This window comes from Palaemon carinicauda, chromosome 43 (genome assembly GCF_036898095.1).
Source record: "Palaemon carinicauda isolate YSFRI2023 chromosome 43, ASM3689809v2, whole genome shotgun sequence".
Lineage (NCBI taxonomy): Eukaryota > Metazoa > Arthropoda > Malacostraca > Decapoda > Palaemonidae > Palaemon > Palaemon carinicauda.
In genome coordinates this window covers 43,375,318-43,399,366 of record NC_090767.1, presented here as the reverse complement: position 1 = coordinate 43,399,366, position 24,049 = coordinate 43,375,318, and the positions used below count along the sequence as shown (strand labels likewise).

Here is a 24,049-nt window from a genome sequence, read left to right as displayed (position 1 = left end):
ATGCGGCATCCGAGTTGCTACCAAGGAGGTATCCCATTCCATGTAACGATCTCCTACCTTACATCAAGAAATTGGTTTGTGATAAATGGCAACAGCACTGGGACAGTCAAGACGGCAATAAAATGAGGGAAGTAACAAATATCATATCACCTTGGAGGTATAACATGATTCCCCGAAAATGGGAGACGACTCTTTGTCGTCTCCGTATTGGTCACACACGGTTGACACACGAGTTTCTGCTGAAGGGTCAACACCAACCGTATTGCGAGGACTGCTTAGTACCTTTAACAGTGAGGCATTTGTTGACCGAATGCCCTAATTTTACTAACTTAAGAAATAGATATCTGTTTGAGGCTCGAGGTGAGGATGGCAGGTTTATCCTTGCCAAGATTCTTGGACATGATGTGTCTTACTATGCGAGCGGAATTTTTAGATTTATTTCAGAAGCAGGTCTTCTGAAAACTATTTAACTATTTTAATGACTTCTTAATTTTTATGGTTTTAATCGAATTCTATTTTAATTTTCATATACACTAAATGGTATCGGCGTCAATGACCTTAGATGTCAGGATGCCAGAAAACATTCAATCAATCAATCCCCAAGCCAGGCTCAAGGCCTAGCTTTCCTGCTTCATCAAGAAGCCTCTTTACTACTGCTGTTAAACCTGCTCTTGTTTGAGCCACGACGACGATGTCGTCAGCGAATGCCGAATATTTGATAGTTTCTCCTCTGAGGCTTGCCCCAACACCATCAGGGAGTTTTGAGAGCGCGTAATCGAGTGCTAAGTTAAAGAGCAAGGGGGATAGAGGATCCCCTTGCATTACGCCTCTCGTGATGTTCACTTCTACTCCAGCAACCTCTGTGCTGATACTGTGATAGAAATTTTTGAGGTACTGAAGTGAATCCTCATCTAAGCCAGCCCCTCTCAAGGTATCTAGGAGGGCTGGATGGCTAATGGAGTCAAAGGCCTTTTTAAAGTCTATGAAGGCTATATAAAGGCTCTTCGACTCTCTCTTAGCGTCACTAATCAATTCATTCAAGAGCAGGAGATTGCTGCTTACTCCCTCCTCGGCTTTGAACCCTTTCTGACGGGCCGAGGATGGGATGCGCTCCGCTAAACGCTTCGTAAGGATTTTATGCAATCCCTGCGTGACCACAGACGTTACTGTGATCGGTCTAAAGTCCCCGGCCACCTGAGGGACATCTACTTTGGGCAGAAGGGTAGTCCTTCCTCTTGCCCATTGTCTTGTGGCGATTTTACTTGCCAATATCATGTTATTCAGTCGAGCAATACTGTCATCATCCGCCGCTCTAAAATCGGCTGCTTTTATGCCATCTTGGCCCGGCGAAGTTTTGAGATTTGTTCTCATTTTACACCATTTAACGTCACTGATGGTAACGGGGTCAATAATGGTGTTCGTATGGACGTGTGGGACATAGTTGATAGTGCTAGCTTGACTTGGCCTTCCAAAGAGGGAGGTCCAGAAGTCTACCGTACCCGGCGGAAAGGTAGGGCTAGCTAACGGGTCTTTCCCGAGGATAACATTCTGTGCGACACGACTGCGGTTTTTATCCCACTGTCTTTGTGTCACGACATACTCCCGCCTCTTCCTTACTGAACGAGGCAAATTCCCAACCTGATTTTGTCTCCCATTTCTATTCATGCCATTCCTATTCAATCTCCTACCAAATATCTCCTCCTTCAGTAGATCGATGTCATCTGCTGTGGCATCCTCTTCCGAACTATCCTCACTCTCACTACTTGAGGGAGACTGGTCGCTCCCGTCTGGGCTAGACGGGGGAGATCCTCTATGGGCAGGAGCATAGATGGGAGTATCTCCAACCATAGAGTTTAGATAATCATTCATTCCATCCTCGGTAATTCTCCTGTCACTTTTAGAGGATGGGAGCATATCGCCTTCCACAAGGACCGGGGATAGAGTCACCCGACATTCCTTTGGTAGAGCTGTTTCACCTGTGGAGGTCGTGCATCGGGCATATGCTGCAACCTTTCCTCTATACTTATTGGTCCTTCTCTTTGTGCGGATGCTTTCTAGCGTCCGCCATGGAAGAACCTTTTCTTTAATCGCTTTATTTATGTGGGGGGCAGAGTTATGAGCCACTTCAAATTCACACGTGGAATTTTCATCGTCGGAAGTCCACTCCAGTCTGCCTCCCACATGGCAGTCAGGGTGGCTCCCAACCGGCTCTATCAAATTATCGTTCACCTTGTACTCCATCTTCACCTTACCAATGGCACTTTGGAGTAAGTCCTGATAAAGTTTGGACTATCTCTTGCCATTTATACTATCCACGGATCTTCCTGTGAATAAGCACTCTTTAATTCTCGTATTCATGAAGGGATGGCCCAAATTAGACACTTCGAACTGGGCCATCAACCTGAGCTCATCTGGGGACCAGGGAGTGTTGCGTCTGTTCTCAATGCGCAATACATTTCCTTCATGGAATTGCTGGGCATGAGCCCGTCTCTCATGCAGACGTCTACCAGCATAAGTCTTAAACACCCTCTTACAACTGGGGCAAATGGGACTTTGAATAGTTTCATCGGTCATGTTCTGGGCATTGTTGGAAAGCCCTATCTCTTGGCCAGTAAGAGATCCGGCGACAGCAGCACTCTGGTTTTGAGTGCCACTGCTGGCGTTTAGTTGACCATTTCGCCGGTTTAACCCCACAATGGGGGTGGAGCGACCCACAGCTCCTCCCGAAGGAGAGGCTGGGCGGGTTGGGTCCTCCATGCGACCCGTTGGACCCATAAATGGGTTTCCTGCAGGTACCACAAGGAGGTGGGTCGCTAGTAAGCTACAACTTTAGTGGCTCGGATTCTGCATACGCGTCTTCTTTACCAGTCATAGTTACTCACCGAGTAAGTAGAGAAACGATCAGAGTAGTGGTATTTCACTGTCGGCCAGGGCACGAATGCCAAGACCTCCCACCTATGCTACACCTCTGATGTCTCTCTACAATATCAGACTAGAGTCAAGCTCAACAGGGTCTTCTTTCCACGCTGTTTTGTGCAGGCCCCTTTCCCCTGCCTGTGGGTTCGCTAGATAGTAGGTAGGGACAGTGGGAATCTCGTTAATCCATTCATGCGCGTCACTAATTAGATGACGAGGCATTTGGCTTTTTTTTAAGACTAGCGTTTGCAGGAGAGCAGCACTTCTTCACCATTTTCCTGGTCTTACCACGCTCTTGCTCTCCCTGGCTAGTCTACTTTTCCTATCTGCATAGGTGATCCTCTTCTTCTGCTAGCTATGGTACTGCAGCTACAGCTTGATGGTCCTGTACCGATGATGTTGTCGATCCGCTGCAGTCCCACCGGCGTGTATATCTCCACTCAAGAGGAAACAAGTCCTGGAGGAACGTCGGTCGGTCAATCTCCATCGTCGATCCAGCTACGAAACGTCGCCTCCGCCCGACATGCCCATATAGTTCGCATATATGGACAGTCCTCCTTCTAAGATCTTCACAGTCAGTAGGTCCAAGTCCTCGAGTCGCAGTTTCAGCTTCTGGCACAAGGTGACGGTCCCTCGCGACAGTACACCTCGCCAGTTCCCGGTGACCGCCCTAATTGAGGGTACTGTCGCCGTAAGGTCTTCCACGGCCCTCTTGATGCAGTCGGTGTTGTACTTCGCGATCTTCGCGGCATCAAAGAAGTCGAGAGATCGTACGTTGGCGTCCGCATTTACTTGAGAGTCAATTACTATTGACACTCTGTCATTCCAGACGATGAGGTCTGGCTTCCTTAGCCCTTCTGTCGTTGAGATGTGGGGTTCATCTACTACGGTGTACCCTGCTTCGATAGCTTTTTTCTTGATGAAGCACTTGATGGAATCGTGCCTCTTGATCCTCCATGGTTGAACAGCTGGGCACGTCTGCAAAATATGATGCAGGGTACCGGGGACATTGCAACCAAGATCACAGCGGTTGCTCTGCTGTCTGCCTCTCGCGCTCCGGGCCGGGGTTGTTAGAAGTCCCAGTTTGAGCTTGATGGCATTACAGTAGGTGCCCCCTTTCATAAGACGGCTTCCAGCGTCCAACCATCTAGGTCGTAGTCCGAAGGGCGCCTCCCTCAGACCACACCCGTCAACAGTAAGGTATAGCCTTTCTCCCCAGTCGATGACTACGGGAGCCGGGTGTTGCTCGGCTAGATCAGCAGCAATTCCCGCCACCACCGGATCTGGAGATCGGGCTAGACGACTATAGCAATTATGCAGGGCTTTGGGGATACCCTCGGTAAAGTTGTAAATACCAAGGCCCCCGGCTGATGAACCTGCATAGAAAGCTCCTAGTGGAGTATCGCCAGGTAGGTGCAAGCACTTCCTGACAAACTTCCTGACCTCATTATCAACCGTTTTAAGGTGATATTTTTTGAGTTGTCCGTGGACGGCTATATGGCATAGCCGTGGTATCAGCACGGTTTTTAAGGACCAAAACTTTTGCTGAGGCTTCAGCGGCGCTGTCTGGAGGTTCCCCAGTTCAATTTTGGCCTTACCAATCAATTTCCCCCCATTCACGTTTGCCACTAGTCCGATGTCTACCCCAAGATATTTGTAAAAGCTGTCAGGACTTGTGACCGGAAGGTTGGCATTTCCGTACGTGAAGGGACGGGTATCAACGCACCAGGTCTTACATTGGCGGTCGCCGATGATTCCAGCTGTGGCACACTTCCCTAAGCCAGGCTCGAGGCCAAGCTTTGCCGACTCATCCAGTAATCTGGACACCGAAGATGACAAACCTGCTCTCGTCTGTGCCACAACAACAATATCATCTGCAAACGCCAAATACTTAATAGTCTCCCCTCTCAGCGTTGCCCCTGCTCCTTCGGGGAGCTTTGCAAGTGCTTGGTCTAGGGCAAGATTGAATAGCAAGGGAGATAGAGGATCCCCCTGCATTACGCCCCTTGTTATGTCTACATCGAGTCCAGCTACCTCCGTGCTGATACTAGAGTAGAGGTTGGTGAGGTACTGGATCGAATTCCTGTCGAGATCAGCAGCTCTCAGAGTATCGAGGAGAGCTGGATGGTAGACGGAGGCAAAGGCCTTTTTAAAGTCAATAAAGGCTATGAAAAGGCTCTCCGACTCACGTTTGGCCTCTTTGATTAACTCCTTAAGTAGGATGAGGTTGCTACTTACCCCCTCCTCAGCCTTGAACCCTTTTTGTCGAACTGAAGAGGGGATGCGCTCTGCCAGGCGCTTTGTTAGGATCTTGTGCAACCCTCGTGTTGCCACGGACGTCACTGTAATTGGGCGGAAGTCCCCGGCCTTTAGGGGGACATCCTTCTTGGGCAATAGGGTTGTTCGCCCTTTTGCCCAATCCCGGGTCACAATTCGGTGTCCAATGATCAGGTTATACAGATTCATGATCTGTTGACTTGCCGACGCTCTAAAATCGGCAGCTCTTATGCCGTCTGGGCCCGGCGACGTTTTTAAATTGGTCTCTCTTTTGCACCATTCTACATCATCAATAGTGATGGGGTCCAAGATGGTGCATAACTGGGTTGGCGGGTCATAATAGATTGTGCTAGCCTGGCTTGGTGTCCCGAATAGGGAGGTCCAAAACTCAACTGTCCCGGGCGGAAGGGATGGGCTAGCAAGAGGGTCTTTGCCTAGGATGGCTTTCTGTGCGACGCGACTTCTGTTCTTATCCCATGCCCTCTGCGTCGCCGCATATTTTCCCCTCTTCCTAACACTTCGAGGCACATTACTGTTCTGCTGTTGACCTGCTCTTCTGTTAATCCGATTCATATTATTTGGTCTCCTACCAAATATCTCATCCTTCAGCGAGTTGACATCCTCCGCAGTGACTTCCTCTTCTGATGAACTACCAGCACTCTCGCTGGAGGATTGAGATCCATCGCTCCAGTCTGGGCTGGACGGGGGAGACCCTCCATGGTCTGGAACCCGGATGGGAGAGGTTCCAGCCATGGAGTCATAATACTCATTCATTCCATCCTGGGCTTCAGTATTTGGGACAATAGAGGCCGCAAGCATCCTGCCATCCACTCGGATTCGGGTCAGATTGACCCTGCAATCTCTGAGGGGAGGCATTGCACATTGGGTGGAGGTCTTGGGCTGTGCATTTGCTGCGACCTTTTCTTTATATTTAATGGTCCTTCTCTTTGTCCGGATGCTTTCAAGCGTCCGCCAAGGAAGGACCATTTTCTGAATCGTCTTGTTTATGTGGGGATCATTCTTGTGTGCCATTTCGAACTCGATCATCGAGTTCTCGTCGTCGGAAGTCCAACTGAGTTTGCCCCCCACATGGCTCTCCCGGTGGCTCCCGACTGGCACGATAGACAAAATCGGTTTCTCCTTGTACTCCTGCTTCACCAACAGGTCTTTTAGTAAGTCTCGGTATTGTTGAGACTTTCTTTTACCATTTATACTGTCAGTCGACCTTCCTGACAGTACGCACTTGCTTATTTGTTGGTTTATGAAAGGGTGGCCGTAGTTGGACACTTCAAACTCGGCCATCATCCTTATTTCTTCTAGGGACCAGGGCGTATTGCGCCGGTCTTCAAGGCGCTTAACTTGTCCCTCATGATAGGTTTGGGCATGTGCCCGTCTTTCGTGCAGACGCCTGCCTGCGTAGGACTTGAACTGCCTCAAACAAGTTGGGCAGATTGGACTGACTGTAGCTGCATCGACGATGCCTTGGGCTGGGATGTTAAGCCCGTTCACTATGCTAGCGATAGTGCCGGCGACAGGAGTGTTCTGATTTTGAGCACCCCTGTTGGCGAAGGGTTAACCAAATCGCCGGTTTGTCCCCTGGGAAGGGGTGGAGCGACCCACTGCTCCCCCCGAAGGAGAAGCTGGGCGGGTTGAGTCCTCCATGCGATCCGTTGGACCCATAACTGGGTTTCCGGCAGGTACCACAAGGAGGTGGATCGCTAGTAATCTATAACTCGTAGCGGCTCGGAGTCAGCGAACGCGTCGTCTTTGCCGAGTCATAGTTACTCCCGCCGTTTACCCGCGCTTGGTTGAATCTCTTCACTTTGACATTCAGAGCACTGGGCAGAAATCACACCGCGTCATCATCAGCCATAACCATCGCGATGCTTTGTTTTAATTAAACAGTCGGATTGCCCGTGTCCGTGCCAGTTCTGAGCTGGTCGCTAGGCTGCCAGCCGGAGTAATATATACACGTCTCCGTCTGGGGCCTCGCACGGCCCGAGAGCCGCGCTCCGCCCCAAGTCTCGACGCAATTATACTTTGCAGAACCTTGCCCGTTCCGCGGAAGGGCACCCGGTCAGCGAGGTCCGAGCTCGGTCCTCCGGCACGCCGAAGCCGACCGACAAGACCTCGCCCAGTCCTGCCCCCCGAGACACCCCGCACCCGCTTCATGGAAAGGCCCGACTGGCCCGACCCTCAGAGCCAATCCTTGTCTCTAAGTTATGGATCAAAATTGCCGATTTCCCTTACCCACATTCATCTATCAACTAAGGCTCCAAACCTCGGAGACCTGATGCGGAGATGGGTACAGTCTGTGTCGAAACAGGGTCACCACGGGCGAGCGGGGCGCCGACCACGAGGGCCATTCACCCGCACCCACCCCGGACTCCGACCCGTGTGACTTCCTCACTTGCATCTTTCACGGACTGGCGTTGGTGCACGGGACGACACAAGAACTGTGTCGCTCTACGGCCACCGTGTGGTTTGCTATACCATCACCCCCTTCTCGCTTCATAGGATTTCCGGGGATCACGGGGCCTAAAACAGAAAAAAAACTCTCCCCCGGATCAGATGCCAGTGGACACAAGCCAGATCCCGTTGCCAGGAATCGTCACACACTTGACCCGGCTTCCACCTCAAAGGAAGACACCGGGCCCGTCCGAACACAGGTCATGGAATCATTACCGTATTCCCTTTCGCCACTGCATCCCTTCCAGCTCATAGTATCTATTACGATGACAAGTCGGTCCCTCGCTGGTGGAGGAGCGCCGCGGCGCGGGTCTCTTCGCTTCGTCTCTCTCTCGCTCAGACCCGCGGCCACCGGCACACGCTGCCAGCCAGCAGGTAACACCTACTAAACATTATTCTCTCCGTTTAGAGGCCTGGGATCACATGGGACACAGGAACTTTATCCTTGGGCTTAGGCCTGACTCACCCATGTTCAACTGATGTTGACATGGAACCCTTCTCCACATCAGCCAACGAGGCTCTCTCTTGATTATTTGCTACTACCACCAAGATCTGCACCAGCGGCGGCTCCAGTCCGGCTCACGCCGAGTCCCTTCGACGCTCACCGCTGCGACCCTCCAACTCGCCGGGGCTTCCATAGCGCCTCTCTCAGCGCCAAAAACAGTGCCCAGGCGGCCGAGTATCGGGAGAATGCTTGAGCGCCATACCATTTTAAGGGCTAGTTTCTTCGGCAGGTGAGTTGTTACACACTCCTTAGCGGATTCCAACTTCCATGGCCACCGCCCTGCTGTCTATAGCAACCAACACCTTTTCGTAGTGTCTACATTAGCATTCCTTTAGGCCCCTTAACTCGTACGTTTGGTTCATCCCACAGCGCCAGTTCTGCTTACCAAAAGTGGCCCACTAGGCACTGTGATTCTTTGCATCATAGAGCTTCACATCTCAAGCAAGCTCCACGTCTCACCCATTTAAAGTTTGAGAATAGGTTGACGGCATTGCACCACCAAGGCCTCTAATCATTTGCTTTACCGGATGAAACTCAACTCTCCGAATGCCAGCTATCCTGAGGGAAACTTCGGAGGGAACCAGCTACTAGATGGTTCGATTAGTCTTTCGCCCCTATACCCAGCTCTGACAATCGATTTGCACGTCAGAACTGCTTCGGACCTGCACCAGAGTTTCCTCTGGCTTCGTCCACGCCAGGCATAGTTCACCATCTTTCGGGTCCCAACGGCTGCGCTCTCAGGTACTTGGCGGCGGACCATGGGTTGAGGGAGCCCGAGAGCCCCCTGTGCCCCGGGCCGCACTACGCCAAGTCCTCGGCCTGCGCCCCAACTCCCGCCGGCCGTTGCGGCAGGCAGAGCAGCTAGACCGACGTCGTCGTCCTCTCTCGCAAGGACTCCGTCCGTCCGGCAGTGACCGCTCCCCAGGGCAGCACAGGGGCGGCGGTAGCCGTATCTGCTTTACTACTCACTGCTGCTGCGCCACCTGCTTGCTTCTCCGTGTCGACGGCACCCTCTCTCTCAAGGGCAGCACCGTTCATCAAAAGGCTCTCTCTCCCGCTTTGTCCTTCGGACAACAGCTCACCTTCGTTGCTTCCTTCCTTCCTTCCTTCCTCCCTCGCACCAACGGACGGGGTCCCTCCCAGCAGCGCTCGAAAGAAAATGATTCTCTTCGACCCACTGCTCTCTCTCGGGATGAGGCCAGTCTCGTCACCCGCCCGAGTGCACCAGCGGCCCCGGCCCTTCGTCCTTCCATCTTCTGCTCTCGCACAGACACAGATGGCAGGAGGAGCTGGCCGCGAGCCCGGCACTCAAACAGATGTTGCTTCCTTCTCACGAAGCCACGAAACACGACCCGGGACAAGACCCGAACGCTGCTTAGGCACTCAGGATAGGTACCCTGGATGGCCTCTGCTTCTCTTCATCTGAGAGCATGATTGTCCACCGTAGTCCCAGACACCAGGCCACCGCGCCGCCGCCGCCAGCTGGGAACAGCCAGCCGGACAGCAGCAGCAGCAACGGGGCCCAGTCCAGGGACACGGCGACATTTCACACTTGAGGGAACGGACCGCCAGCCCACAAAAATAGTGGGCGGCGGCCCGACATCCCCATCTCGCCACGGCTCACGGTAGCCGCGGCCGCCCCTTCCAGCGGCGCGCGCCTCCGGCCGGCCCCCTTCTCTCCGGGGGCCGCACACTCGGCGCCGCTGCCAGCCGGGGCCTGCCGCAGCAATACCCTTCACCGGGACGGATGCTTAACAGACACTTGTCCGGGAGTGGCGAAGACACTGGTCAGTGCCCTCGCCGCAATGTGCGTTCAACTGGTCGATGCATCTCATAATCTTACGATTCACATGCCGACACGCATTTTGCTGCGGTCTTCATCGACCCACGAGCCAAGGGATCCACCATTAGAAGTTGTTCAAATTGGAAATTATTACAAAAATATGGGCTAAGCGTGACTTCCATCACGGCCCGCCACGGACATGCCAGCGCGGCAGGCCCTTCTCCGACGGTCGTGCCTCTCTCTCTTTCCGACCGTCATCACTACGGAGACAGTAGTACTCGACGTCGTCTCTGGCCAGCGGCGTAACCCCGCCTAAAGCGTGCCGCACCGCGCCGCCGCCTCTTCCTTCTCTCTGGCGACACGGACGACAGTGGCTCCACAGCCCTCGAGACGTCTTTGTACTGACTGCCCCCCTCCACCAAAAACCACCTCTAGAGCCCCACACTAGCTCTCCATCTGGCTCCTAGCGCCCCAGGGCAGCACAGCCGAGCCATCCATCAGTAATGATCCTTCCGCAGGTTCACCTACGGAAACCTTGTTACGACTTTTACTTCCTCTAAATGATCAAGTTTGGACATCTTTCTGGCCCGTCCAGGCGAGTCGGCGGAATCTCATTGCTGGGAGAAACCCGCCGCCCCATTCCAAGACCGCCAGTCCGAAGGCCTCACTAAATCATTCAATCGGTAGTAGCGACGGGCGGTGTGTACAAAGGGCAGGGACTTAATCAACGCAAGGTGACGACTTGCGCTTACTGGGAATTCCTCGTTCATGGGAAACAATTGCAAGCCCCAATCCCTATCACGAATGGTTTTCACGCGATTTCCCGCTCCTCTCGGAGAAGGACAACCCGCTAACCCATTCAGTGTAGCGCGCGTGCGGCCCAGGACATCTAAGGGCATCACAGACCTGTTATTGCTCAATCTCCTGCAGCTATACTCGCTGCTCATCCCTCTAAGAAGACTGTGTCGAAAGGGGCCCATGCACCAAAACGCCCGTCCACTATTTAGTAGGCCAGAGTCTCGTTCGTTACCAGAATTAACCAGACAAATCACTCCACCAACTAAGAATGGCCATGCACCACCACCCACCAAATCGAGAAAGAGCTCTTAATCTGTCAATCCTTCTGGTGTCCGGGCCTGGTGAGGTTTCCTGTGTTGAGTCAAAATAAGCCGCAGGCTCCACTCCTGGTGGTGCCCTTCCGTCAATTCCTTTGTTTCAGTTTTGCAACCATACTACCCCCGGAACCCAAAGACTTGAGGTTTCCGGGGGGCGTCTCGCCACGTCATGGGAATAACGACGGCGAATTGCTAGTCAGCATCGTTTAGGGTTAGAACTAGGGCGGTACCTGATCGCCTTCGATCCTCTAACTTTCGTTCTTGATCAACGAAGACATTCTTGGCAAATGCTTTCGCTGTTGTTCGTCCTATGACGGTCACTGAATTTCACCTCTCGCGTCGTAGTACGGATGCCCCCGACAGTCCCTCTTTATCATTACCTCTGGCTCCCACCACCAAGAAAATGGAACCGAGATTATCTTCCATCATTCCATGCAGGTAACATTCGGGCATTGTATTCGAGAGTAGCCTGCTTTGAGCACTCTCATTTATTCAAGGTGAACTGGCCGGCCGCGCGGGACACTCGGTGAAGAGCACCCCGGCAGAACCGGCTTGGCTTCCACTCACGGAAGCTGTTCGGAGCCTGACGGGGAAGCACCGGGCGGTGACCTCCCCAGCCAGTCCGGAACTGAGCTCGAACTACGAGCTTTTTAACCGCAACAACTTTAATATACGCTATTGGAGCTGGAATTACCGCGGCTGCTAGCACCAGACTTGCCCTCCAATTGGTTGTTGCTAAAGGATTTAAAGTGTGCTCATTCCAATTACGCAGACTCGGAAGAGTCCCGCATTGTTATTTTTCGTCACTACCTCCCAGAGCTGGGATTGGGTAATTTGCGTGCCTGCTGCCTTCCTTGGATTTGGTAGCCGTTTCTCAGGCTCCCTCTCCGGAATCGAACCCTGATTCTCCGTCACCCGTAACAGCCACTGTAGGCGCATGGCCTACAATCCACAGCATGATGAGGCAGAAACTCGAAAGATACGGAGCCGGTGCGGAGACCGTGCCCTCTGCACAAAGTTATTCAGAGTCATCACAGCAAACTGAACGGACCAAGGCCCGCTTGGTTTTCAACTAATAAAAGCACTCCTCCCTTCCAGTCGGAGTTGTAATGGTCACGTACTAGCTCTAGAATTACCAGGGTTATCCGTGTAGTAGGTTTGGATCAAATAAATGATAACTGATTTAATGAGCCCTTCGCGGTTTCGCCTTAGAGCGGCCTGTACTGACACATGCATGGCTTAATCTTTGAGACAAGCATATGACTACTGGCAGGATCAACCAGGTAGTTTGCTTACTTAATCTTTCTCTTTAAAGGCCGGGATCCACGTCCCAAAGATCGCGTCCTACTGCATCCCGTCGCCTCCGCCTTCTCTCGCAAAGACGAGACGGCTGCTGCTGCCGCTGCCGCTGCAGAGCTACTACGGGTGAGTTCGGACACGGGTCAGGCAGGAGCCCGGCCTATTTCCATCGCTCTCCTTTCTCTGAATCAAGGGGCTGCTGCTCTCTCTCAAGCAAAGCGGAACCCTTCATTGCCACAAGTTCTAAGTACTTTCCAACAGGAGGCCAGTCAACTCTACTCTGCTGGCCAGCGACAAAAACATTGTCTCATCGCTGGCTGGTCTGAGCAGAGCTAAACCAGATCCACCTCTCATTCTCAGAGACACGACACAGGGGAGGGCCTCTCTCGCAAGGGCCCCCCCCCCCCGCATCGCTCTCCTACATTGTCAACCCTCGCTCGGACAAGGGAACGAATTCGACGCTCAGTTGCCACCGGTCGCATGGGGAGCCATCAGCAGCTGCGGTAACCACAGTCTGCCTGCCAAGGCTAACGAGAGACTTGGCACTGACTCCACGACCTTACCGTTATTCGGGCCACAACAGTGGACCTGTTGTACCTCTCACGAGGCATACACACACACACCCCACACTAAACCACAGGACCAGGCACCCCTCACCTTCGCCACAACAAGCCATTGGTCCCTGGTATGGTCCATGTTTTTCTCTCAGATCCTAGGATGTGCAACCCTCACCAAGGATTCCACATGGCCACAACTACTAGGAGCAATGGACATTACCACCAACCAAAGGGCCACTCTCGCCAACAGATACACTGCTCTCTCCACGCCATTTCTACACAAAAAGCAGGACACCTCTTGTTTCTCAAAATTTTCTCCCAAACTTCCACAAGTTCACAAGCTCTCTTCCCCTGATATGGTCTGTGTTTCTTTCAGTTCTGGGGCTCTGCATGCTTACAACAAGGGAATCTACATTGAATACCAGGGAAGCATTTGGTTTTCTCACTGTTTGCCCTGGTTTTATCAAGCCCTCAGCCACAAAAATGAAAAATTTCGTATAGATACTTATTCATTCATTATTATTATTAATTATTTTTTATTATTATTCATTATAATTCATTATTATTGTTTTTTATTTTTTATTTATTAATTATGATTAATTATTGTTATATATTCTTATTTGTTATTTATTAATTATTATTATTTATTGTTATTTATTCTTATTTAGTATTATCATTATTTATTATTATTGGTTTTTATCATTTTTTATTATTTATTATTTATCATAATTATCTATTATTTATTATTTATTTATCAATTATTTATTATTTTTTATTATGTATCATTACTATTTATTACTGTACAGGCGTTCATTATGAAAAAAACAGGTATTGCAGGAATAACATTTGTAAAATATTGTGCAAGTGTTCATTATGAAAAAAACAGGTGTTGCAGGAATAACCTTTGTAAAATAGTGTACAGGTGTTCATTATATAAACAGGTGTTTCTTATGAAGAAGAGGCTAGAAAAATAGTGTACACGTGTTCATTATGAAAAAACAGGTGTTGCTCATGAAGAAGAGGCTAGGGCTAGTCATATGTAGAATAACATTTGTAAAATAGTGTACAGTATTCAGAGAATTTTGTGACGTAAGATTTACTTCTGCATTATCGTTTGACAAGCAGGTTTTACTTATGAGGAAGAAACAAGAGCTAGTCATACCTGGAATAATATTTGTAAAATAGTGTACAGTAATCAGAGCTTTGTGGCAAATAAGATCAACCTATGCATTATCATTCGACAAGCAGGTGTTGCTTATGAACAACAACAACAACAACAAGAAAAAGAAGAAGAAAAGAAGAAGAATCTCACTGTCCCTTCCTGTGCCCACTTGAAAAAAAACAACTTCTCACAGTTTCCATGGTCCCTAAGTCTTATCTGCACTCTTATCTGCACACAACTGACCTACTACCGAAGCCACACTGCTGCACGGGTGTATGTGCCGGACGGAGGCAGGCCTGAGGCTCCAACCTTCCTTCTCACAGTTTCCATGGCTCCAAAGTCCCACCCGCACGACCTACTTCCAAAGCCACACTGCTGCACGGGTGTATGTGCTGCTGCTGCTCTGGGTTCAGACGGAGGCAGGCCTGAGGCACCAACCTTCCTTCTCACAGTTTCCATGGCTCCTAAGTCCCAGCCCAGCGACGTACTATCAAGAGCATACAGCTGTACACACGCTGGCTCATGTTGCACAGGAGATCGTGCTGCTGCTGCTGCTCTGGGTTCAGACGGGGCCCAGACAGAGGATCCAGCCTTCTCACAGTTTCCAAGGAAGCACTGCCTTCTCTCTCAAAGGCAATTGTGCTCTTCAAACTGCTGCTGCTGCTGCTGCTGCTGCTACAGTACTCACTAAGGCTTCTGACTGGGGCAAGTCCACAGGCTCACATACTATCACAGTCCTCAGAGTTCCAAAGTCCCACTCGCGCAAACTACTACCAAGAACACACGCCTGACAGCACGTCGACTGGTCTCGCAGAGCCGACCGTACTCCTGGTGCTTGCTCGAGGGTTCACATGGGGGCAAGACTGAGGAACCAGCCTTTTCACAGTTACCAAGAAAGCACTGCCTTCTCTCTCAAAGGCGATCATGCTCTTCAAGCTGCTGCTGCTGTTGCTGCTGCTGCAGCAACAGCAGACTGGGGAAAATCCACAGCATCCAAAGTTCCACTCGTGCAAACAACTACCAAGTGCATACACCTCACAGCAACCCTTCTTGGCTCGCAAATCCGGCGGTATTCTGGGTGCTTGCTCAAGCGTTCACATGGGGGCAGCACCGAGGAACAAATTTAACCTTCTCACAGTTTCCAAGGAAGCACTGCCAGTATGTAAATGAAGCAAATGAAGTTAGCAATTCCCTGGCTAATCATTTTTCAAATGTATCCAGCAAGTGTGAAGGAGCCCCTGGTCACCAGTATAGGAGCACTGAAGAAAAGAAAATTTTAAATTTTGCAACAAGAAGGGAAGAGTCGTATAATTCTCCTTTCACTGAAAGAGAATTTGATTCTGCACTTGCTCATTGCAACGATACAGCCCCTGGACCCGATGGAATTCCATATGCAATGATTAAACATGTACATTTTAATACAAAGCTATTTATTTTAAGCATTATTAATAGAATATGGCATGATCATAGCTACCCAAGTGTTTGGGAACTAGCCATTATTTTAGCCTTTTTAAAACCCGGTAAAGACAAGTTTTTAGCAGCAAACTATCGTCCTATTGCATTGACATCTTGTTTATGTAAAATCATGGAGAAGATGGTCAATGCAAGGCTGATATGGTACCTTGAAAAGAAAGGTATTTTATCACCGATTCAATGTGGATTCCGAAAAATGCACTCAACGACTGATGTGTTGATACGACTAGAGTCTTCTATTTGTGAAGCCTTTGCTTCCAAACAGCACCATGTTACAGTATTTTTTGAACTTGAAAAGGCATATGATACCACATGGAGATATGGTATTCTTAAAACCATTCATGAATTGGGATTGAGAGGAGAGCTGCCACTATTTATTCAGGCATTTCTTTCACGTAGAGTTTTCAAGTGAGAGTGGAGGAAACTCTATCAAAGAGTAAGTGCCAGGAAGAAGGAGTTCCTCAGGGTAGTGTGCTGAGTGTAACCCTTTTTGCACTAGCAATTAATGGGATATCCTCAGCCATTCCCCAGGATGTTCTCTCAACATTATTTGTGGATGATCTCTCAATATCATTTGCTGGCACTAGAATGGCAATGGTTGAGAGAAAAATCCAACTCTCTATTGATAAAATTATCCAGTGGGCTGACATGAATGGATTTAAGTTCTCGACAAGTAAAACTACCATTGTCCATTTTTGTCGTATCCGGGGAGTACATCCAGACCCGGATATATACATTAAAGGTCAACGGATACCATGTGTATCGGAAACCAAATTTTTAGGTTTGATATTTGACTGTAGACTTACATGGGTTTCTCACCTAAAAGTGCTAAAAGCTAAATGTGTTGAAGCTCTGAATATCTTAAAAGTATTGTCCCATACATCATGGGGGGCAGACCGCAATACTATTTTAAAATTATACAAGGCCTTGATTTTTTCCAAAATTAGTTATGGTTGTGAGGTATATTCTTCAGCCACCCCAAGCCGGTTAAAAATATTAGACTCGATACATCATGCAGGTATTAGATTACCTACTGGAGCTTTTAAAACCTCGCCTATCTCAAGTCTCCTTGTTGATGCTGGAGAGTTACCTCTAGACCTTTACCGAATGTCTTCCATTCTTCGGTATTGGTTTAGATTGCAAAGACTCCCTAGCTCTCTAGCCTTTCAGACTGCAAGCCTTGTAAGACACGCATCATACTTTGAGTTGCACCCAAAATCTCCTCAACCTTATGGCTTTCGGGTGAAACGATTATTAAATAGTCTGGATATAATTAGAAATAAGGTACTTCCATTCAAGGTATCATCAGCGCCGCCATGGAAGTTACCAGAGATATCTCTTTGTAAATATTTTATTGGAGATAAATATGTCAGACCTAGAAGCCAGGTCTCTTTTTAATGAACATGTTAAAGAACATAGAGGATCAACTTATATCTATACTGATGGCTCCAAATCTGATGCTGGCGTTGGATTTGGAGTACATAGTAATGGTTTTAATTGTAGAGGTGCACTTCCTCTGACCGCTTCCATATTTACTGGCATATTAACTGCTATTGAGAAAATAGCGTTGGAGAAGGAGGGTAATTTTACAATTTTTAGTGATGCAAGGAGTGTCCTTCAAGCTATGGAAGTTTTTAATTCTAATAACCCTCTAGTTTTAAAGATTTTAGAATGGCTTTTCCTTATTGGACGGAGAGGTATAACAGTTCAATTTTGTTGGGTTCCAGCACATGTAGGTGTGTCTGGGAATGAGAAGGCAGATTCACTGGCTAAGGAGGCTGCATCCGAGTTGCTGCCAAGAAGGTATCCCATTCCCTGTAATGATTTCTTACCTGACATCAAGAAATTGGTTTGCAATAAATGGCAACAGCAATGGGATAGTCAAGATGGCAATAAAATGAGGGAAGTAACAAATGACATATCTCCTTGGAGGTGTAATATGATGCCCCGAAAATGGGAGACGTCTCTTTGTCGTCTCCGTATTGGTCACACTCGGTTGACACACGAGTTTCTGCTGAAGGGCCAACACCAACCGTATTGTGACAACTGTTTGGTACCTCTAACAGTAAGGCATTTGTTGACCGAATGCCCCAATTATAACATCTTGCGGAATAGATATTTGTTTGAGGCTCGAGGTGAGGGTGGCAGGTTCATCCTTGCCAAGATTCTTGGAAATGATGTGTCCTACCATGCAAGTGGCATTTTTAGATTTCTTTCAGAAGCAGGTCTTCTGAAAAATATTTAACTTTTATGACATTCAATTTTTATGATTTTAATTGAATACTCTTTAATTTTTTATTTTGTTTCATTTTTTATTTTCGTATACATAAATTAAATGTTACCGGCGTCAATGACCTTAGATGTCAGGATGCCTGAAAACTTTAAATCATTCATTCATTCAAGATGGCAATAAAATGAGGGAAGTAACAAATGACATATCTCCTTGGAGGTATAATATGATGCCCCGAAAATGGGAGACGTCTCTTTGTCGTCTCCGTATTGGTCACACTCGGTTGACACACGAGTTTCTGCTGAAGGGCCAACTCCAACCGTATTGTGACAACTGTTTGGTACCTCTAAACAGTAAGGCATTTGTTGACCGAATGCCCCAATTATAACAACTTGCGGAATAGATATTTGTTTGAGGCTCGAGGTGAGGGTGGCAGGTTCATCCTTGCCAAGATTCTTGGAAATGATGTGTCCTACCATGCAAGTGGCATTTTTAGATTTCTTTCAGAAGCAGGTCTTCTGAAAAATATTTAACTTTTATGACATTCAATTTTTATGATTTTAATTGAATACTCTTTAATTTTTTATTTTGCTTCATTTTTTATTTTTGTATACATAAATTAAATGTTACCGGCGTCAATGACCTTAGATGTCAGGATGCCTGAAAACTTTAAATCATTCATTCTCTCTCTCTCGAAAGCACTCGTGCGCTTCAAACTGCAGCTGCTGCTGCAATAGTAGTCGCTGAGACTTCAGACTGGGGTGCCTAACCAGGGGCACATCCTATCAGTCTTCAAGGATCCAAACTACCACTCATGATACCTACTACTAAGAGCACATACCTTCCAGCACATAGACTTCTGCCGCAAAGGCGACCATACTTTTGGTGCTGCTCATGGGTTCAGTTAGGGACAACTTCCAGGATTAGACATCACTAAGCACTGGATTGCTCTCGCTTCCAGGCCTCCATGACAAGAGCACACAGCTCTATGTACAACAACTTGCCTCACAAAGCCGGTTCTACTGCAGCCTTTGTTGTTCCGGGTTTTGACAGACGGACTTGAGACCACAAAGCCCTACATCTGCAAGCACACAGCAACTTAGAACGTACACTGCCTTCTCTCACAAAAGCACTATTGCACTTCCTATTGCAAGTGTTGCTGCAGCAACATCTGCAGTTGTTGCTAAGGATTCGGCCCAGGGGAACATAGAGTCGCAGACTCAACCACAATACATTCTCTCGCAAAGGAAATTTGGGCTCTTCATGCTGCATTGAGCATGTGCTATTGCACTGCCCTACATGAATCCCAGAAATAAGGGGGTTTAGCGCTAACCAACCAATAGCCCTCTCTCGGCTATAGCCACGGCCACTTTGGCACAGCTTGCGTGCGCGCTGCCCGGACCTCCGCAACGTCTAGGACACTGCCAAGAGTCTTGTCTCTCTGGCTGGCTGGCTCAGCACAGCACCCAGAGACCATGCCGCCGATGGGTGCGGGAGTGCATTCCCGTCCCTGGCACCTCCTTCATGACTGTTATATCGCGCAGAACCGAATGGCTTGGAGCACGCCACAGCCACTGACTGACTGGGCCAACTTAAAAAGTAAATTGTCAGCCTCACAAGTCGGCCGACGCGAATGCTTGCTATCGCAAACTTAGCTTCCCCCTGTTGGGACGCCCCGCCTAGCCACTAGACTGCAGCCGCAGCTCCTCGTCCGCATCTGTACCACCTCTTCCTAGTTTAAAGCGAGCAAAGCGCTGGGTTATAGAGGTAGGGGTGCAGGGGCTGCGGCTGGTTCTGGCCTAGTGGCTTGACCCGGCGACTCCGGACAACACCCTCAACTCGGAGGTAGGGGACACTGAGGTGTCCTTAAAGCACAAGAAAATTGCGCAGCAAAACATCCGGCGGGAAGGAGGCGGTGGCGAGTAGGCCAAGCTGCCGCTGCTGCCACCACCATCACCACTGGCAGTCGCCCGCGACGAACAAGATAATACCGTGAGCCGGGCAATGCAGGGTCTAAGAGGATCGCAGCTTATATGGGATTGCTCGCTGCTCTACCCCTTACGACACCCTGACTTTCTACGCAAGTCGAGTTGAGGTGGTTTGCCGTACGGCGCACTGGGCCGTGGGATGATCTCCATTAGAGAGAGGGGGAGGGCCGTAGTCGTCATACTTGCCGCCGAGCATGGCGCGACAACCTCCCAAATGACTTTCTCTCTTTGCAAAGGCACTCTCCTTCGGACTGGCTTGGATGAACCAGCCGGGTCGGTGGCGCGGCGGCCAGGTCCGTATCTTTCGGCCGGTTCCCAGCGCTCCGCACAATACGTCCTATCGTTGCTAACTCAAGCCCGGATTCCGTCATAGAGGCGTTCAGACGTAAATCCGGCGGGCGTAGCCCCGCTCCCTTGGCGTCTCCGCCAGGAGCGACACCAGCGGCCTGGTCCTGCGGTTCCTCTCGTACTGAACAAGACTGCTATCGCAACGACGCGCGCAACAACAGTAGGGTAAAACTAACCTGTCTCGCGACGGTCTAAACCCTGCTCGCGTTCCCTATTGACGGGTGAACAATCCAACACTTGGTAATTTCTGCTTCACAATGATAGGAAGAGCCGACATCGAAGGATCAAAAAGCGACGTCGCTATGAACGCTTGGCCGCCACAAGCCAGTTATCCCTGTGGTAACTTTTCTGACACCTCTTGCTTAAAACTCTTAAAAGGTCAAAAGGATCGATAGACCGTGCTTTCGCAGCCCGTATTCGTACTGAAAATCAGGATCAGGCTAGCTTTTGCTCTTTTACTCTATGCGAGGTTTCTGTCCTCGCTGAGGTAGCCTTGGGACACCTGCGTTACCATTTGACAGATGTACCGCCCCAGTCAAACTCCCCACCTGATACTGTCCTCGGCCAGGATCGCCATCGGGAGCGCACGCCCACCGCGGGCCGCCGCCGCCTCGTTCCGGAGAGCTCGGCCACGGACGGCCCGCACCGTAAACAGCTTGGAGCTAGAATCTCAGAGACACTGGCCCACCTTGGGAGCCAGGCTCCGGTTCCACTTCACCGAGTAAGTAGAGAAACGATCAGAGTAGTGGTATTTCACTGTCGGCCATGGCACGAATGCCAAGACCTCCCACCTATGCTACACCTCTGATGTCTCTCTACAATATCAGACTAGAGTCAAGCTCAACAGGGTCTTCTTTCCCCGCTGTTGTGTGCAGGCCCGTTCCCCTGCCTGTGGGTTCGCTAGATAGTAGGTAGGGACAGTGGGAATCTCGTTAATCTATTCATGCGCGTCACTAATAAGATGACGAGGCATTTGCCTTTTTTTTTTTTTTTTCACCTAACCCTAACTGAGAGCTCTCGCCTAACTAACTAATCATCGTCCTACCTAGACCAGCTGGTACCTTTCTAGCTCCTCAAGGTTAGGTTCCTTTCCTACACTTGCTAGGATTGAGTTTGCAAGTTTAGTAGGTATTTACTTAAGGAACCTGGTAGATATTTGTCCCTAATTCCTTATTACTAGCCTTAACCTAATAAAGTTGCGGCGAACACGCAGATATTTACAGAACTTTCGCCACAAACTCTCCCGGCGACCATCTCCACTCAACGAGGAGTTCCAGTTCTTATTCTCCCCGGAGGAACGTCAGACGGTCAAACTTCATGTCCAACAACACTAGGAGACGTCGCCTCCCCCCGACATGCCCATATAGTTGGCATATATGGACAAGCCGCCCTCCAAGATTTTGACCGTTAATAGGTCCATATCGCTCATCCGCAGTTTGAGCCTCTGGCATAGGCTAATGGTCTCTGGACAATACCCCCCCCCCCCCCCCCCCGCCAGTTCCCGGTGACAGTCTTCACTAGGGGGATTGTCCCCGTCAGTTGTTGTACGGCGCTCTTGATGCAGGTGTTGTTGTACTTGTTGATTTTCGCCGCATCAAAGAACTCGAGAGACCTGACGTTCGCATCTGCATTAACTTGGCAATCGATGACGATTGCCTCATTGTCCTTCCAGACTACCAGGTCTGGAATACGTAGCCCTTGTCGCGTTGAGATCTGGGGCTCACTCAACCTATTGTACCCTGCGTCTTTAGCCTTTGTCTCAATGAAGCTCTTGATCTTGTTGTGCCTCGTGATCCTCCATGGCTGGACCGCTGGACATGTCTGCATAATATGGTGTAGGGTACCGGGGGCATTGCAGCCAAGGTCGCATCGGCTGCTCTGCATCCTGCCTCTAGCACTCCGGGCCGGGGTTGCCCTTGTCGCGTTGAGATCTGGGGCTCACTCAACCTATTGTACCCTGCGTCTTTAGCCTTTGTCTCAATGAAGCTCTTGATCTTGTTGTGCCTCCTGATCCTCCATGGCTGGACCGCTGGACATGTCTGCATAATATGGTGTAGGGTACCGGGGGCATTGCAGCCAAGGTCGCATCGGCTGCTCTGCATCCTGCCTCTAGCACTCCGGGCCGGGGTTGTTAGTATCCCTAATTTGAGTTTGACAGAATTACAGAATGTACCCCCTTTCATGAGCCGTGTTTCAGTGTCCAGCCATTTGGGCCTCATTCTGTACGGCGCCTCCTTCAGACCGCACCCATCAACTGTTTCATAAAGACGTGATCCCCAGTCGTTGGCAGCAGGGGCCCGATGTTGTTGGACTAACTCAGCAGCTATTCCCGCCACCAGCGGATCCGTGGATCTTGTCAGTCATCTATAACATTCATGCAGGTTTTTGGGAACTTCCTCGGCAAAGTTGTAGATGCCGAGGCCTCCCGCTGCTGTACCAGCATAGAATGCGCCAAGAATGCACCAAGAGGAGTGTCGCCAGGTAGATGAAGACACCTCCTGACGAACTTCCTGATCTCCTTGTCCACCGTTGTTAGGTGGTACTTTTTCAGGGTCCCATGCACGGCGATGTGTTTCAGCCGTGGTATCAACACATTTTTCAAAGACCAGAACTTCTGCTGGGGTTTCAACGGCGCCACTTGAAGATTCCCCAACTCCGTCCTGGCCTTTCCTATCAGCTTTGCTCCGTTTACGTTGGCCATAAGCCCGACTTCAATCCCCAGATACTTGTAAAATCCGTCGGGACTTTTGACCGGGATGATGTTGTATCCATACGTAAACGGGCGACTATCAACGTACCAAGATCTTCTTTTGCGGTCGCCGACTATCCCTGCTGTGGCACACTTCCTTAAGCCAGGCTCCAGGGCCAACTTGCTTGCTTCGTCCAGTAACGTCTTGATTGCCGATGTCAAACCTGCTCTTGTAGTTGCCACAACAATGATATCGTCGGCGAACGCTAGGTAGCTGATAGTTTCTCTCCTAAGCGTAGCCCCCACGCCTTCGGGAAGTTTTCTAAGCGCCTGATCGAGGGCAAGGTTGAATAACAAGGGGGACAGCGGGTCCCCTTGCATAACGCCTCTCGTGATGTTGACTTCGACTCCAGCTACCTCCGTGTTGATATTCTGGTAGAAGGTTTGGAGGTACTGGGTCGTTCTTGTGTCAAGGCCAGCAGCTTTTATGGTGTCCAGAAGTGCTGGGTGGCTGATGGAGTCGAAGGCCTTCTGGAAATCGATGAAGGAGATTTAGAGATTCTTCGGCTCCATCTTTGCCTCCTTGACTAATTCCTTCAATAAAATTAGGTTGCTACTGACCCCCTCCTCGGCTTTGAAGCCCTTCTGTCTAACCGAAGAGGGATCCCGCGCCGCCAGTCGGTTCGCCAGTATCTTGTGCAAGCCTCGTGTCACAATCGATGTAACTGTTATAGGGCGGAAGTCCCCGGGCTCTTGAGGGACATCCTTTTTTGGCAGGATGGTAGCCTTCCCTCATGCCCAATCTATTGTAGAAAGCCTTGACTGCAGGATGTAGTTGTAGAATTCGGCTATTATCCTCGTCTCAGTCGCCCTGAAGTCAGCTGGTCTTACGCCGTCTGGGCCTGGCGACATCTTCAAACTTGTCTTTTTCTTGCACCATTCGACTTCTGATCTTTCAATGGGCTCCATGATGGTGTTTTGGTCTGTAGGTACGTCGAACTCGATGGAGCTGGCTTCACTTGGACGTCTATACAGATTCGTCCAAAATTCAACCGTTCCTGGCGGTAGGTTCGGTTGAGCCAGTGGGTCTTTCTTCAGGATGGCATTCTGGGCAGTGCGGCCACGATCTTTTGCCCATCCGCGTTGAGTCACTGCAAACTCCTGCCTCTTCCTGACTTTCCTTGAAATGGGTCTATCTTGCTGTCTTCCATCGCTTCCTCTGGGTCTTGGTCTTGTCG

At 49.8% G+C, this 24,049-nt stretch overlaps 1 non-coding gene across 1 annotated transcript; it reads right to left on the bottom strand.

The window, feature by feature from the left end:
- Positions 1-9,923: 9,923 nt before the first annotated feature.
- LOC137634041 (5.8S ribosomal RNA) lies at positions 9,924-10,083 on the bottom strand. The gene has a single exon (XR_011042437.1). It is a non-coding gene; the product is annotated as a 5.8S ribosomal RNA (ribosomal RNA).
- Between the last annotated feature and the right edge of the window lie 13,966 nt (positions 10,084-24,049).